This window comes from Pleurodeles waltl, chromosome 7 (genome assembly GCF_031143425.1).
Source record: "Pleurodeles waltl isolate 20211129_DDA chromosome 7, aPleWal1.hap1.20221129, whole genome shotgun sequence".
Classification (NCBI taxonomy): domain Eukaryota; kingdom Metazoa; phylum Chordata; class Amphibia; order Caudata; family Salamandridae; genus Pleurodeles; species Pleurodeles waltl.
The window spans coordinates 1,543,310,487-1,543,326,864 of NC_090446.1; the positions used below are offsets into that span (position 1 = coordinate 1,543,310,487).

General features: G+C 48.8%; 1 protein-coding gene across 3 annotated transcripts in view; it reads right to left on the bottom strand.

Annotated features, from left to right (window-relative positions):
• The window catches only part of LOC138246671 (carcinoembryonic antigen-related cell adhesion molecule 4-like), a 210,477-nt gene that overhangs the window by 71,907 nt on the left and 122,192 nt on the right, over positions 1–16,378 (bottom strand). The gene's annotated exons all lie outside the window — the stretch shown is intronic.

Consider the following 16,378-nt stretch of genomic DNA (forward strand, 5'->3'; position numbering starts at 1 on the left):
ATTGCATTAGACTTATTAGAAATGTATTCAAATATATTCAGTATCTGATGGAGAATTAATTATCCGAGATAAAACTGAAAACTCTTCGTTATATTTCACCATTATCCATCTCCCAGGGCGTAGCATTTCATTGGTGCTCACTCTTCTTTTATCCAAGTTTCAGATATTAATGGTAAATCCAAGAGGCTCCTCGTCTCCATTGCAGGCTTCACCATGGACCAAGCATTTCATAATAGGAATGTGCTTTTAGATGCAATATTCCTACCAGCCTCCTGTCCTTCTAGGCTGGTAAAACTGGAAAGTGAAGGGGTTAGGACTGGGGTGAAACAGGGTGAGGAATTGGCGCACCTGAAGCATTACATATCACTCAAGAGAAACTTCAAAGTAATGGGTTTCCTATTACATAGCGGAGAGTGTTGTATGGACAGAGTAGGATCTGTGCTTACTGGCTGAGAGGCAAGATAGATAGAGTCCTGGGGCTTGCGCGCAGTCAGGGCATGGGTAGGTACAGTTGGGCTTGCCTTTGGCGTCCCAGTGCTATGCCCGCTGAGTGTCCATGCTGCGACTGGCCCTAGACAGAGCGAGGATGAGCTACACATTCAGAACAGAAGAGGTGCGCACTGCAAAAATGGCCCTCAGAATGGACCACTCTACGAGTGAGAATATCGCTACCACTCTCCATGAGATACACGGACCAAAGAGCAAACAAGGCTTTTTAAAAAAAAAGATAACATACAACTGAAAACTAAACAAAGACATTTTGAAGAGGCCAAGGTTATCTAAGTAGAACAGTTCAATAACATTGCCCAATATTCAAGAAGCCAAAAAAAGAGATGTTGCAATGTGGAATTCCAGGGAGACAAGTGAGAGGAACCTCTGGGATTACTTACAGGCAACAGTCAGGGTCTGGGGTTCACTCAAGCTATTGCTGACTGGGTTCATGGCCTGGCACTGGTAGATCCCTGAATCCCCCCGGGACACATAGGATATGGTCAGGGTTCTGTTGTCTTCTGACAGAATGTTACTTCCAAGTAGAGCTGGGCTGTTATTGAAGGACCAGAGGATGGTGAGAGCCGAGCCCGAGATGTCACAGGTTATAGATCTCACATATTTCACAGTGGGTTTAGTTACTAGCTCTGCAATCAGAATATAAAGACAGAGGGTGCGTCTTGCAAGTACAATGAATCAAGGGTTAGACTGCGGCATTTTAGTTCCGGTGCCCCCCACCAGCAGTGAAACCCGCCACTACTCTTCCAGCCCAGGGGGAAATGCCTGATGCCTGGTCATGATAATTCAGGTGTAAATTTCCATCACATTGCGGGCTAATGTGTTAGCAGTTGACCATAAAATGGAAATCGGATGCAGCATCTGGCACGGAAAAGCAGCCATCACAGTGATGTTCCATCTTAATAAAGAACAAGCATTTGCAATGCAGTGGGTCTCGCATTTGCTCGAGTTAGAGCTATTAGCTTTGTCAACTCCTAAGCGGACTTTTTTTGCCACATAAGTTGAAAATGAAAAGTGAAACTGTTGACATAAGCAAGCTGATTCAAAGTGCCATGGCTGCCATGAACGTGAAGAAGACACACAAGGAAAAAGAAGTTCGCTCGCAGCAAAACGTAGCGGCAATCGTGTAATTATCCATGTAACAGGGTCGATGCCCAAGACGGTAACCAAACTGCCCCAAGGAAGGACAAACGTAAAGCATTTACCAAGAATAACAAAGAAGTTTTGAAGGGCAAGCCCACAAACGACTGAATGTGATGGGCATGCAGTGGGTGTGGTTACAAGCCCAAAGAGATAAGTACACGTCAGAAAAAACAGCACTTGCGCGCTGCTATACTCAACCTAAAAAAGGAGTAACTAAACATTTCCTACTAAAGAGCCTCTGTCACGATTAGTAACCTTCCAGGAAAACATTAGTCGCAATGGCCCCTACACAGCAATGAAGACATCAATCAATCAATCAGGAATTCTTAAAGCGCACTTGTAGGAAAATGCTACTGTTGGCATGGCTACCCCCTAACCTTTTGCCTTTGTTGATGCTAGTTATGATTGAAAGTGTGCTGGGACCTGCTAATCAGGCCCCTGCACCAGTGTTCTTTCCCTGAAACTGTACCTTTGTCTTCACAATTGGCAAAGCCCTGGCACACAGATAAGTCCCTTGTAAATGGTACCCCTGGTACCAAGGGCCCTGTAGCCAGGGAAGGTCTCTAAGGGCTGCAGCATGTATTATGCCACCCTGGGGACCTATCACTCAGCACATACGCACTGCCCCTCAGCTTGTGTGTGCTAGTGGGGAGAAAAAGACTCAGTCGACATGGCACTCCCCTCAGGATGTCATGCCTACAACCCACTACCTGTGGCATAGGTAAGTCACCCCTCTAGCAGGCCTTACAGCCCTAAGGCAGAGTGCACTATACCACAGGTGAGGGCATAGCTGCATGAGCACTATGCCTCTGCAGTGTCTAAGCCAATTCTTAGACATCGTAAGTGCAGGGTAGCCATAAAGAGTATATGGTCTGGGAGTTTGTCAAACACGAACTTTACAGTTCCATAATGGCTACACTGAATACTGGGAAGTTTGGTATCAAACTTCTAAGGACAATAAATCCACACTGATGCCAGCCCAACTACTAGTGCTAGGCCGACCAGTTTCTGCCAGCCTGCCGCATCCAGATAGGCTTCTGGCCACATGGGGTGAGTGCCTTTGTGCCTTCTGGACCAGGAACAAAGCCTGTCCTGGGTGGAGGTGCTTCACACCTCCCCCTGCAGGAACTGTAACACCTAGCGGAGAGCCTCAAAGGCTCAAGCCTGGTGCTACAGCACCCCAGGACACTCCAGCTAGTGTTGATGCCCGCCCCTGGACACAGCCCCCACTTTTGGCGGCAAGTCCGGAGGAGATAATGAGAAAAAAAGGAGGAGTCACCCTCCAGCAAGGACAGCCCCTAAGGTGTCCTGAGTTGAGGTGACCCCTGCCTTAGAAAATCCTCCATCTTGCTTTGGAGGATTTCCCCCAATAGGATTAGGAATGTGCCCCCCCACCCCACAGGGAGAAGGCACAAGGAGGGTGTAGCCGCCCTTAGGGACAGTAGCCATTGGCTACTGCCCTCCAGCCCTAAACATAGCCCTAAATTGAGTATTTAGGGGCGACCCTGAACCCAGGAAAACAGAGTTCCTGATGACCTAAACAAGAAGAAGGACTGCTGACCTGAAAGCCCCGCAGAGAAGACAGAGACAACAACTGGCTTGGCCCCAGCCCTACCGGCCTGTCTCCAGACTCAAAGAACAGGCAACATCGACGAATCCAGCGGGACCAGTGACCTCTGTCAACTCAGAGGACTGCCCAGCAACTCAAAGGACCAAGAAATGCCAGAGGACAGCGGCTCTGTCTGAACAACCAAGAAGAAACCATCTTTAAAGGGACTCCAGCCTCACTCTGGAAGCGTGAGTCCCTAACACTCTGCACCTGACGCCCCCGGCTCGTGTCCAGAGAAACCAACACTGCAATGAGGATCCCCAGGCGACTCCCACAACGGGGACACCCTGAGATGAACTCCCTGCACCCCCACGGTGACGCCTGCAGAGAGAATCCAGAGCCTTCCCCTGACCATGACTGCCCAGTAACAAAGAACCCGATGCCTGGAAGAAGCACCGCACCCGCAGCCCCCAGGTCCAAGAGAAACCAACTACTGGTGCAGAAGTGACCAGCAGGCGGCCCTCATAATGGCCCAATCGGTGGCTGGCCCGGGAAGCCCCCCTGTGCCCTGCTTGCATCGCCAGAGTGAACCCCGGGTCCCTCTATTGAAACCAAACCCGACTCCTTGTTTGCACACTGCACCCGGACACCCCTGTGCCGCTGAGGGTGTATTTTGTGTGTCTGTTTGGGACCTCCCAGTGCTCTACAAAACCCCCTGGTCTGCTCCCTGCTCCAGGTACTTACCTGCTCGCAGACTGGAACCGGATCACCTCTAGTCTCCATAGGCGCCTAGATTATTTGGGCCCCTCTTTAACCTCTACAACTGACTGGCCCTGTGTTGCTGGTGCTAGGGGTTTAGGATTGACTTGAACCCCCAACAGTGGGCTGCCTATGCCACGAGAGTAAACTAGTAAGTGCTTTACTTACCTGCTAAACTAACTTGTACTTACCTCCCCCAGGAACTGTTGATTTGTGTACAGTGGCCACTTTTAAAATAGCTTATTGCCATTTTTGACAAAACTGTGTACATTAGTGTTTCACTTCAAAGTTTCATAATCACCTATGCCAAGTACCTTACAAGTTATGCACTTACTTGAATTCTGAATCTTGTGGTTCTAAAATAAATTAAGAAAAGAATATTTTTCTAAATAAAAACCTATTGGCCTGGAGTTAAGTATTTCAGTGTGTGTTCTCATGTATTGCCTGTGTGTGTAAAACAAATGCTTAACACTATCCTCTGATAAGCCTACTGCTCGACCACACTACCACAAATAGAGCATTAGTATTATCTAATTGTATCACTATCAACCTCTAAGGGGAACCCTTGGACTCTGTGCACACTATCTCTCACTCTGAGATAGTATATACAGAGCCAACTTCCTACAGCACATTTCACCCATGAGGGTCTCAAGGCGCTGAGGTGGGGGGGGGAGGTGGATGCTGCTACTGCTCGAACAGCCAGGTCTTGAGAAGTTTCTTGAAAGTAAGGAGGTCTTTGGTCTGATGCAGGTGGGTGGGAAGTGTGTTCTACGTCTTGGTGGCGAGGTACGAGAATGATCTGCCACCGGTTGTAGTTCTGCTACGCGTGGGACAGTTGCGAGGGTGAGGTCGGCGGAGCGGAGATGCCGGGTCGGGGTGTTGAAGGAGAGCCGTCTGTTGAGGTGTTCTGGTCCGGTGTAGTGCAGTGCTTTGTGAGCATGGATGAGGAGTTTGAAGGTGCAGGTCTCTCAGATGGCCTGTGATGTGGCAGTGGTGGGGGATGCCCAGGATGAGGTGTGTGAAGGCATTCTGGATGCGTTGCAACCATATCTGGAGTTTGGCTGTGGTTCCCGCATAGAGGGCATTGCCGTAGTCCAGTCAGCTGCTTATGAGGGCTTGGGTGACTGTTCTTCTGGTTTTGGTGGGGATCCATTTGTAGATCTTTTGGAGCATGCAGAGGGTTTTGAAGCAGGAGGGGATGGCGTTGACTTGCTAGGTCATGGATAATGAGGAATCCAAGATGAATCCTAGGTTGCATGCATGGCCAGTGGGAGTCGGAGCGGCTCCGAGAGTGGCAGGCCACCAGGAGTCATCCCACGCAGAGGGTTGTGGAGCTGAAGATGAGGACTTCCGTCTTGTCGGAATTGAGTTTGAGGAAGCTGTTCTTCATCCATGTGGCGATGGCTTTCATTCCTTTGTGGAGGTTGTTCTTGGTGGAGTCCTTGGGTCAGGAGAGGAACAGCTGGGTGTCGTCGGCGTATGAGAGGATGTTGAGGTTGTGGGATCGGGCGGTGTTAGTGAGCGGGGCCATGTAGATGTTGAAGAGGATCGGGCTGAGTGACAAACCCTGGGGTATGCCGCAGATGATTTTGGTTAGCTCCGAGCGGAATGGGGGGAGGTGTACTCTCTGGGTTCTGCCAGTGAGAAAGGAGGTGACCCAGTCCAGGTTTCTCTCACGGATTCCTGCATTGCTGAGGCGTGAGCGTGGGGTGTGGTGGCAGACGGTGTTGAACGCGGCTGTTAGGTCCGGGAGGATGAGGGCTGCGGTTTCGTCATTGTCCAGCATGATTCTGATGTCGTCGGTGGCGGCGATGAAGGCAGTTTCGGTACTGTGGTTTGCTTCAGAACCCGGATTGGGAAGGGTCCAGGGTGCAGTTCTCCTCGAGGGAGCGGGTTAGTTGTCTGTTGACAACCTTCTCAATGACTTGTGCCTGGAATGGAAGCAAGGAGATAGGCCAGAAGTTCTTGAGGTCCTTTGGGTCCGCAATGGGGTTTTTGAGGAGGGCGTTGATCTTGGCATGTTTCCAGCTCTCCGGGAAGGTGGCGGACTCGAAGGAGCTGTGGATGATCTTCCGTAGTTGAGGTGCGATGATGGAGCTTGCTTTGTTGAGGATGTGGTGAGGGCAGGAGTTAGATGGAGGGCCGGAGTGGATGGTGTTCATGATTTCGATGGTGTCGTTGTCGTTGACGGGGGTCCAGGAGAGCAGGAGGCTAGTCGGAGATGAATCTGTGGTGTTGGTGGTTGCCGGGGGGTTTGGGTGCTGAAGCTGTCTGTAATCTTGCGGTGGAAGTAGGAGGCTAGGGAGTCGCAGAGGTCTTGAGATGGCGGGATGTCATTGGCATTGGAGCTGGGGTTGGAGAGCTCCTTCACGATGTTGAAGAGCTCTTTGTGGCTGTGTGCGTTGTTGTTGATTCGGTCTTTGAAGGCGGTTCTCTTGGAGGTTCAGATGAGTTGGTCTTGTCTGCAGATGGAGTTTTTGAAGGCTGTGTGGTTGTCCAGAGTCGGATCTTGGTGCCACTTTCTTTCGAGTCAACGACAGGTTTGCTTAGATTCATGGAGTTCGGTGGTAAACCAGAAGGCCTTTCTGTCGATGCGCCTGTTGGAGGGATTCATGATCGGGGCAAGAGTATTGGCACAGGTGTTGATCCATTGGCTGAAGTTGCGGCCAGCTGCGTCAGTGTCGGTGGTGTCGATGGGTGGGTTCCGGGAAAGGGTCGCGGAGGGGGATCCGTTGTGGGTAGTGGTGTGTTGTGGGTTTCTTGAAGGATAAGTGGATGCAGCGGTGATCTGTCCAGTGGAGTTTGGTGGTGTGGCTGAAGGAGACGTGATTGCTGGAGGAGAAAATAGGGTCGAGTGTGTGTCCTGCGGAGTGGGTCGGTGTCCTGACGAGCTGTTTGAGGCCGAGGTTGGAGAGGTTGTCGAGCAGGGTGGTGATGTTGTTGTCGTTGGTGTTCTCGGGGTGGAAGTTTAAGTCCCCGAGGAGTATGTAGTCAGTGGATGCGAGCGCGTGCATGCTTATGACGTCGGTGATGGAGTCGCTGAACTGCTGTCGGGGCCGGGGGGCCTGTAGACGAGGGTCCCTCGGAGGGTGGTGTTCAGGTCAGTGTGGATCTGGAAGTGCAGGTGTTCAGCAGTGCTGAGGGTGTCTTCGGTGCTGGTCGTGATCTGTTCTTGTGGATGATGGCGATGCCTTCTCCTGGTTTGTTGGAGCGGTCCCTGTGGGTGATCTTGTAGCTGTTTGGGATGGCTATTGAGATGTCAGGCGCTGAGGAGGAGCTCATCCAGGTCTCGGTGAGGAAGGTGACGTCTGGGGAGGCTGAGTCCAGTAGATTCATTAGCTCTACTGCGTGCTTGTGGACGGAGCGGGTGTTGAGGAGGATACATCTGAGATGGTTGCGTCCTGCCTTGGTGGGTAGGTCGTTGGCGTGGAGGCTGGTGAAAGTGCAATCTGGCAGGAGAAGGGTGCGCTGGTGGTCTGCTGGGAGGCTTGAAGGCAGGTGGGAGAGCGGCCGGTGTTGAGGGTGCGGAGGGTGGCGGCATCGTAGTGAAGACGTGCCTAGCGGCGTTGGGGGGGACGAGAGCCAGGGGTTCTGGTGCTGGGCGCGGTCCAGGCGTGGACTGGCTTGCCTTTGGCGCACCAGCGGCATGGCCACACAGCTGCTGCCATTAAGTAGGGAGGTCGGGGGGGAGGACAGCTGGGAGGCGGGAACAGGGGCAAAAAACAGTGCGAAAAAGGAGGCGGGCCGCAGGGGCAGCAGCTGCGGGGGAGATATAGAGGGGGGAGAGCGAAGTGAGAGAGAGAGAGCGGAGTGAGAGAAAAATGGGGAAGAGTGTAACTGAAGCAAAAGGAGCACAAAAAGGGACAGACAGAGAAGTGAAAGCAGAACAGAGAGCAAAGTAGAAAGAAGGAGGAGAGAGGCAGAGGGCAAAAGGAGAAGCAAAAGGAGGACAAAAAGGGACAGACACAGAAGTGAAAGCAGAACAGAGAGCAAAGGAGAAAAAAGGAGGAGAGAGGCAGAGGGCAGCCTAGCAGGAAAGCAGAGCTCTCCCAGTAGACACCAGGGATGAGGCGCAGGCAGAAGCCTGCAGGTGGAGGAGGGCCTCAAACTCCTGACAGGGGTCAGGAGTTCAGAGGAGCGAGGGATGAGGGCTCTACTTACCAGGTGGAGCCACAGGAGGCAGAGCAGTTCACTGACCAGGACATCTCACCCGACATGATGGGAGGCCACTAGCCCATGGCACAGAAATAAAACACCTCTACCACGGGCAGTATGTTCACTGTTAACAGCCGATAGCGTTAGGCGAGAGAGCATTACTGCACTGAAATGAGCCGAGCTAAGACATGATCGACGTTTCAAGCCAATGGCGGCAAGAAGCTAATCGGAGAAAGATACTGCAAGAAGGGGTCAGAGTCCAAGCTCATTCCATGTATATTTGTACCAAGATGTCTGTTTGGCAATTGCTCTGTCAAGACACACACCTAAAGTAGCACTTTGTGTGGAAATTATTCCACTGGCACCCAAATAATTAGACTGAATTTTCAAAGTTTGACCTGCAGAGTTTTACAAATGGATCACACAAGGCTGCTCTGCTAGAAACTGCTAGGAACTAAAATTGTGATCCATCTTTAAGGGCTAAAACAAATGTGCCTTGCACAAACACGTATTTACACTCAGGAATTAAGATAACGAGTGGACAATTTTACTAAAAAAACAACAGTGAACAACTTTGCACCCAACCTTCACCAGGTGAAGGTTAGACATATAGGTAACTTGTAAGTTACTTATGTGCAGTGGTAAATGGCTGTGAAATAACTTGGATGTTATTTCACTCAGGCTGCACTGGCAGGCCTGTGTAAGATTTGTCAGATCTCCCTTTGGGTGGCAAAAGAAATGCTGCAGCCCATAGGGATCTCCTGGAACCCCAATACCCTGGGTACCTCAGTACCATATATTAGGGAATTATATGGGTGTACCAGTATGCCAATGTGGATTGGTAAATTTAGTCACTAGCCTGTTAGTGACAAATTTGGAAAGCAGAGAGAGCATAGATACTGAGGTTCTGGTTAGCATAGCCTCAGTGAGACAGTTAGGCATCACACAGGGAACACATACAGGGCATATACTTATGAATACTGGGGCCCTGCCTGGCAGGGTCCCAGTGACACATAGATTAAAACAACATATATACAGTGAAATATGGGGGTAACATGCCAGGCGAGATGGCACCTTCCTACAGCCAGCAGAACAGACACAAACTTCCACCGGGTCAAAGACCTCCGAGCAGCCCAAGTAACCCAGAACCTGCATCAACACCAGACAAGCCTCCTACGCAGAGAATATGGCAGCCAATGACACCACCACCGGACCTGGAGGAGAAAGAGATAGTCCAATCATAATACCAGCCCCCAACAGCGAGCACAACAGAACCCCGCAGACTGGAGCAGACAGACAGAAAGGACTAAACGATTGTGAGCCCCCCAGCCACCACAGGGAGAAATCCCTGAAAGCAGAAACCCAGCTCAAGGCACCAGAAATACAATCAAAGCCAACAGACCCTGTACCAACAACCATACCAGTGAGTCCGAAAATTCACCCCAAAAAACACCACGACCAGGGAAAGGAACAAAGATGACAGTTCCCCAAGACAACAAAAATCTGAGCCCCCTACAGGACCCAACCACAGGAACCCCCAGCAGGGGCACAAAAGGAGAGTGCACCAACAACCACTGAAAATGAGGAAAATGAACACCCCCTTCATGTACAGAAAAGCCAGAACCATCACAAATACAAGGGTGTTGATTCAAGGCCAAAAGGAAAGAACTAAAAACCGGAAAGGCGTGACCCCTCATCTCAAACCAGAAAACCCGCCGAAAGGGAACAGCAACAGAAAGGGCAGAGGCCCCCAGAGACCCACAGATGCCAAGAACACCTGAACACAGCAACTGAACACCTCCAGGAAACTCATGGGAAGAGGCCCCAAACCTGAGACCAGTAATAGGCACCACATAGAAGGCCCCAAATCCCAACAAGCCCCTCAATGCAACCCAAAGGGCCAACCAGACCCCTAAGGCCACTGGAACTGGAGGCAGAAAGATGCCAGCAAGAAGGGGTAACAGGAACGAAGCCTACATTGTAGCCACAGGCTTCAATGACCAGGATCCAATGCCTGGACACACTCTGAAAGGGCAAGACATGCAGCCATGCAGGAAAGGCCCTGGAGAACAGGGCAGGGAACTGCCCACCAAAGAGTACCTGACCCACAAACTGAATAGACCTCAAGGCAGCCCCGTTAGGGTTCGACGACTATTGAGCCAAAAAAGCACTGCCAGGCTGTAGCCAGAGCACCAGTGAAGAATGAAGAAGTCCAGTGAAATGGGTGCAAACAACCCTGTCAACAGCTCCATAGCAGCCAACAGAGCAGAACAGAACGCAGCCACCTCAATGGCCACAGCCAGTATATTGAATACCTGTTCCAAGTAACATGGCAAAGACGCAGACAAAAGACCACCGAACAAAACCAATGTCCCAGCCATACACACCTCTAAAACTAGAGGCCATTGGCACCACCTTGGCAGCATATAGAGCACAGCATACTGGAGTAAAGGCCGCCAAGGTAAGCAGGGGCTACAAAATAGAGTCTAGACAAACAGAAGGAGGAGGAGCAACTGCCCCTCCCACCAAAGAAGGGCACAAAAACCGTATAAAGGGAAGCACGGGAACCATAGAAACATTCTGCCCTATCATCAGAACCAGGACCCAACAGGAACCGGAAAGGGCATGGTAAACCAGAAAGCTGAGCCTAGCAGAGAAACAGAGCACCCCAAGCTGTGCTGCCAGAAAGGATTGAACACCCCTCAAAAGGACCAGCACAGGTGCCAGAATATCGCAGCACTCCACACAGGAAAAAAATGTCCCCACAAAAGAAGTAGAGGGCACCCCAAAGCTGAGGCTGAAGAATCATAAACAGGCACACCGTCACAAGCAGTGCCTTTGCAAAATGCCAAGAAGGCTGCACACAGTGGCTCCAGCTACCACAACCAGGACCAGCAATTCCTCCCCAGAGAGAAGAGGCATACTCATCTAAAGCACAGAGAGGCATGAGCTGTGTTCCTGGGGAAGAGGAACAGCCGACGAGCCAGACGCAAGCAACAGTACATGCACTGAAAATCAGGGAGCAGATAACTACACACCACAAAGAAGGGAAATGATCACAGATACACCTGGAAGAGAACCCACAACATTCAGTGTGAGAGTAGACAGGAACACACAGTCTGCAGCACGAGGGCCAGGGACCTAAACCACCAGGCCACAGACGACCTCCAGAGTTCCATCAGAAGGACACAAAACCAACCAGGCCACCGGGAAGGAAACCGCCAACCATCATAGGCAAAGCCAAGCAGTAGGCCCAAGCCTGATGCTGCATGACAGGACAGAAGAAAAACTCACACAAAGGAACTCAAACACAGTCCCCCATGAGAGAAACAAACACACTGCCAAGTGATACAAGGAACTGAACCTTCAACATACTGAGAGACAGTGCAAGAAGTCACTCTCCATAACATAGAAAGAATAACTGCACAAACCTGTTCATACCACGTGCACATGCAACCAATACGCACTGACACCCGCCAAGGCACCGACCAGGAAGTGCAGCCCAGTCCATAGCAGGACAGCTGGACTCTTTCAGGGTGACTGCAGGCAGCAAACACATCCGCAGCCATGCAAAAATCAAGGGACGCCTCCCAAGCAGGGAAACTGCTGCCCAGAGCTACGCTCACAGCAAGGAGTTAAACCACAAAGCCCCCAAGGCCACACCATGAAGGGAGAAAGAAGGTAAGTTTACAGGGAGACAAAAAAGAACAGGACGAGGGGGGCAGAGGTAGTTTTTATTTAGAGGAGCGAGGGGTCTATTGGAGGCAAGGGGCTTCATTGGTTAAGAAGGAAGATGAGGAAGGGATGGGAGGTGCTAAAAAATACATAGTGAGTGTTAAAAATAGTACTAGAACCATATATACCCAGACATCTATGTGCATAAATGAAAACACTCATATAAAACATAGACACATAGACAAACAGTCACACAGACATAATTACACACAAACCTCACACTCTCCATCACAAATGCTTACACACCCACAAATTCCCATGCCAATAGACATCCCCTTGCACACATTCAGTCATACACACACATACACAACCACACGCTCTGTTTCTCAGACATGCATGTACTGACATGTTGACAGATATCCCCTTGAACTTACATGCACAACTACACCCACACACACATACCTCACACACTCATACACATACACTCACATCTCTCACACACTCACTCACTTAGCCACTCATGTACACACATAAACAACCAAATACAGGGCCTGATTCACAAAGACACTTACAACACATAAAGCTATGAGTACTGAGTCTCTGCACTTGAGGTGCAATCTCTGGACTCTGAGTGGAATCTCTGTACGGCATTGGACTGTATGGAGATTCCATCCTGAATGCAGAGATTGCAAGCCCTCTGTGTCACACATAGGCAGACATGCATAAACTCACATGTTCATGGACACCCTTGCACACTCACATCCATGCACAACTGCAATAGCACATATAACCTCAAACATGCAGTCAGACACATACACTCACACCTTGCACATGCTTACTAACTCACTTATATAAAAACATACACAGCCATTATCTGAGACACATGGAGCCAGACATGCAAATACTCCCACGTCGACAGATATTCCACGCTCAAGTGCACCCATACACAAACATAGCCATGTACACTCACTCAAACATATACACTCACACCTTACTCACTCACATGCACACATACACAACTTCACACTCTGTAAAGCACACAGACAGACATGCACATACTCACATCTTGACAGACATCCCCTTGTACTCATACACACACAACTGCACCCTCTCACACACTTCAGGTTCTCCTGGGAAGACATCATCCCCCATACATGAGCAAAAGGCCTGAAGTCTGCATAAGCAGCTGCAGCAAAGCATTCAGCAATCAGCATACAGTCGTGGTTCTCTTGCTGGAATCTCCCTCTAACGTGTAAGGGACAAGGAAGTGTTTTTATAATAAAACAGATAATGTTCTGAGAAAATGTCCCTACGTAAGGATGTGTGTTTTTCTATGAATGTCAGAGACAAAACTTGTACCACATTCATCATCAACCTATCTTACTGCAGCCTTGGAAGAAGCACAGAGTGAGCAAGAATGTCTTGTTTGAGAACAGAGTGCTGGCCGAGGCAAAAACAGCTAGATAGAGAGAAATAAAACAAGACCGCAAAGGTGGCTATTGTAAGAATAATAAAATGAAGCTGAATAAAATATATCAAGGTTAAAGTGCACAGCGACAGGCCTAGTATGCTAAAGTAACATGCATGGAGCTATAACTAAAATTGCTACACAACACAGTCAGATACACTCACTCACACCTTCCACACATTTGCTCACTCACTCATATACACTCATAGACAACCACATGCTCTTTCACATACACACCGAGTTACTCATGTACTCATAAGTTCAAAGACATTCCCTTCCACTCACACACACTCACACACACACACACATTCATAACTAGATGTATACTGAGACACAATAAATTAGAAACATATGCTCATAGACAGTCACATATTCTGTAATACACACAAGTAGAGACAGACATTATCAAACTAAGACATTATGGGGGTCATTCTGACCCTGGCGGTCATGGAAGCACCGCCAACAGGCTGGCGGTGCTTCTGGGGCCATTCTGACCGCGGCGGTAAAGCCGCGGTCAGAAAAAGGAAACCGGCGGTTTCCTGCCGGTTTCCCGCTGCCCCAGGGAATCCTCCACGGCGGCGCACCGACCCCCTTCCCGCCATCCTGTTTCTGGCGGTTTTCACCGCCAGAAACAGGATGGCGGGAACGGGTGTCGTGGGGCCCCTTTGGGCCCCTGCAGTGCCCATGCCACTGGCATGGGCACTGCAGGGGCCCCCTAACAGGGCCCCATTAGGATTTTCAGTGTCTGCTTGGCAGACACTGAAAATCGCGACGGTGCAACTGCACCCGTCGCACACCAGCAACTCCGCCAGCTCCATTCGGAGCCGGCTTCATCGTTGCTGGTGCTTTCCCGCTGGGCGGGCGGGCGGCCTTTTGGTGGTCGCCCGCCAGCCCAGCGGGAAAGTCAGAATGACCGCCGCAGTCTTTTGACCGCGGTACGGTCTTCTGGCGGTTCCCGCCAGGCGGGCGGCTTCCGCCGCCTGCGGGGGTCAGAATGACCCCCTGTATTGTTTTTCTATTTTTTGACCAATTTCAAGATATTCGGTTCGGAAAAGAACCATCTTTTTTTTTTTAAGTATATATTTTTTGAAGATTTGTATTACTTTTTAGAAAATGGGGTTACAAATGAGGGCTTCTGAATTGGGATGCAAAATTATATATATAAAAAACATTAACACTTGTGGTCAACCACAGCTTGCATCAAGGTGTTCAGAAATTGCTTCCCAATAGTGATTCTCTTATTGCACATGGAGGAAAATGTTGTCAATTTTTGTAGTTGTGGCAAATGAGGTGGTAGTGCTTGCACCAGTTGGAAAGGTAAAGGGTCTCCATGTGACAAAGATGGTTGTCTTGAAGTTCTAGAAATCTGAGCCACAGCTTGTTTTAAATCTGCTCCTGCGAGCTGATGAGGATATATTGTGTAAAGATGCTTCATCATGTTAGATGTCCCATGACTATATTTTTTGGCTGTTCCTCTAGACAGTTTCTACTGCCACAAAAAGCACTAGACAAATTTAGTGAAAACCTTCTTCTCCCTTGATGGAATTGGTATTGTAAAGAAATCCCACATTTTGAATTTGTTTCTTCCGGGGGATGGAGTGGGTTTTTTTACTCTCCTTGTCTTCATACTCATGCTCCCTCTCCTCCTCTCTCTGCCCTTCAGGGGCATATGATTTTTTTTTTAAGTAATAAAAGTTTCCAAAACACGAAAGAACGAAATTCAGGACAGTGCCTCACCCAAATAACTAAGCTGAAGAGTGAACTTCCTGTTAAAGAAGGTGGAGACTTGTTTTAACCAATGAGGGCTGCTGTTTGGGTATGTTTGCAAAAGCTTCATGGATCCAGGATAACACATAAAAGCACAAGCAAAAACTGTTTCTGACACATGATATTGCTGTTTCTTTTGCCTTATAGTAAACGTTTACCCTCAGTACTCACTAATATAACCTCTTACATAAGGAACACAGTGATTTTAAAGACCACAACAGATGTGCTGATCCATCATAGTGCATGGAATGGAAAGTAGAGGAGCCTGGGGACTGCGTGGGCCAAGACGTTTGGGCTCTACAGAGGCTCAGCAGAGCCCAAATATAACCCAATAATATTCGTAAAAAAATTCATGCAGTAATATGAATTTCAAATGTGTTTTGTATTATACAATGTAGGAAAAAAATCCTACTACTTTTTTGTGTAGTCCTTAGTACGTATATATCTAATTAAAAAAAAATGAAATTTAGTGCAAAACCTAAAACTTAAAGAGACGTCATAATTAGACTTATACTGTAAGTATATTTAGATCATAAAAGATAAAAAAACAAAAAAAAATTGAAAAATCTAAAGGTTAAAGAGACATAGTAGTATGATAACAAACTTGAGGAAAGTCCTCCTGTTTTAAACATAAAAAACACTGAGATTTGCCAGTGATAATTCAGGGAGCCAACTATAAATTGTGCCCTCAACATGCACTGCTGATGACCTCCTATGTTACATCAGTCATGAAATGCTCAATGGCATAATTGAGGGCATCACTGATGCCATCTTAAATTCAAGGATGGAGATATGAATGTGTTAGTTTGGTAACCCTCTGGAGACTCGGCAATAATATCAGCAAGCACTTTGAGAAAACTCCAAGTATTATTAATCTACACAGTAATTCTAAAGACAGGTTTTGGGGTGTTGTGGATCATTGTTATGAAGTGGTATCAGGCTCCCATTCACATGTTTTTATGGAGGCTTGAGGGGTAGGAACTGTGGACTCAATTACTGGGTCATTGGTTAGCCTCTGGACCTCATCAATTTGATCCTCAACAATCCCCAGTTCAGTGTTAATAGCCCCCATAGCTGATAAAAGGTATGTAGTGGTTGAAGTTGTAAAAATGCTATCCATTTCCCTTCCGCACTTGGGCTGGATTGATTCCTTTTTTTCCCATCAGTCTAGGTGGCAGTGAAAGACATGTAAGATGAAAGTAATCAATGGCCCACGTCATTGGGTCAAGTCCGTCACAGTGCACTGTGAAGTGGGGCCACAAGGGGGGGCCATCCTATCATTGTCTTGGTCTGGTCTTCGCCTGGACACACATCAGGCGCGTCCCACCTTGAAAGATGGCAACCTTCAATTTAAC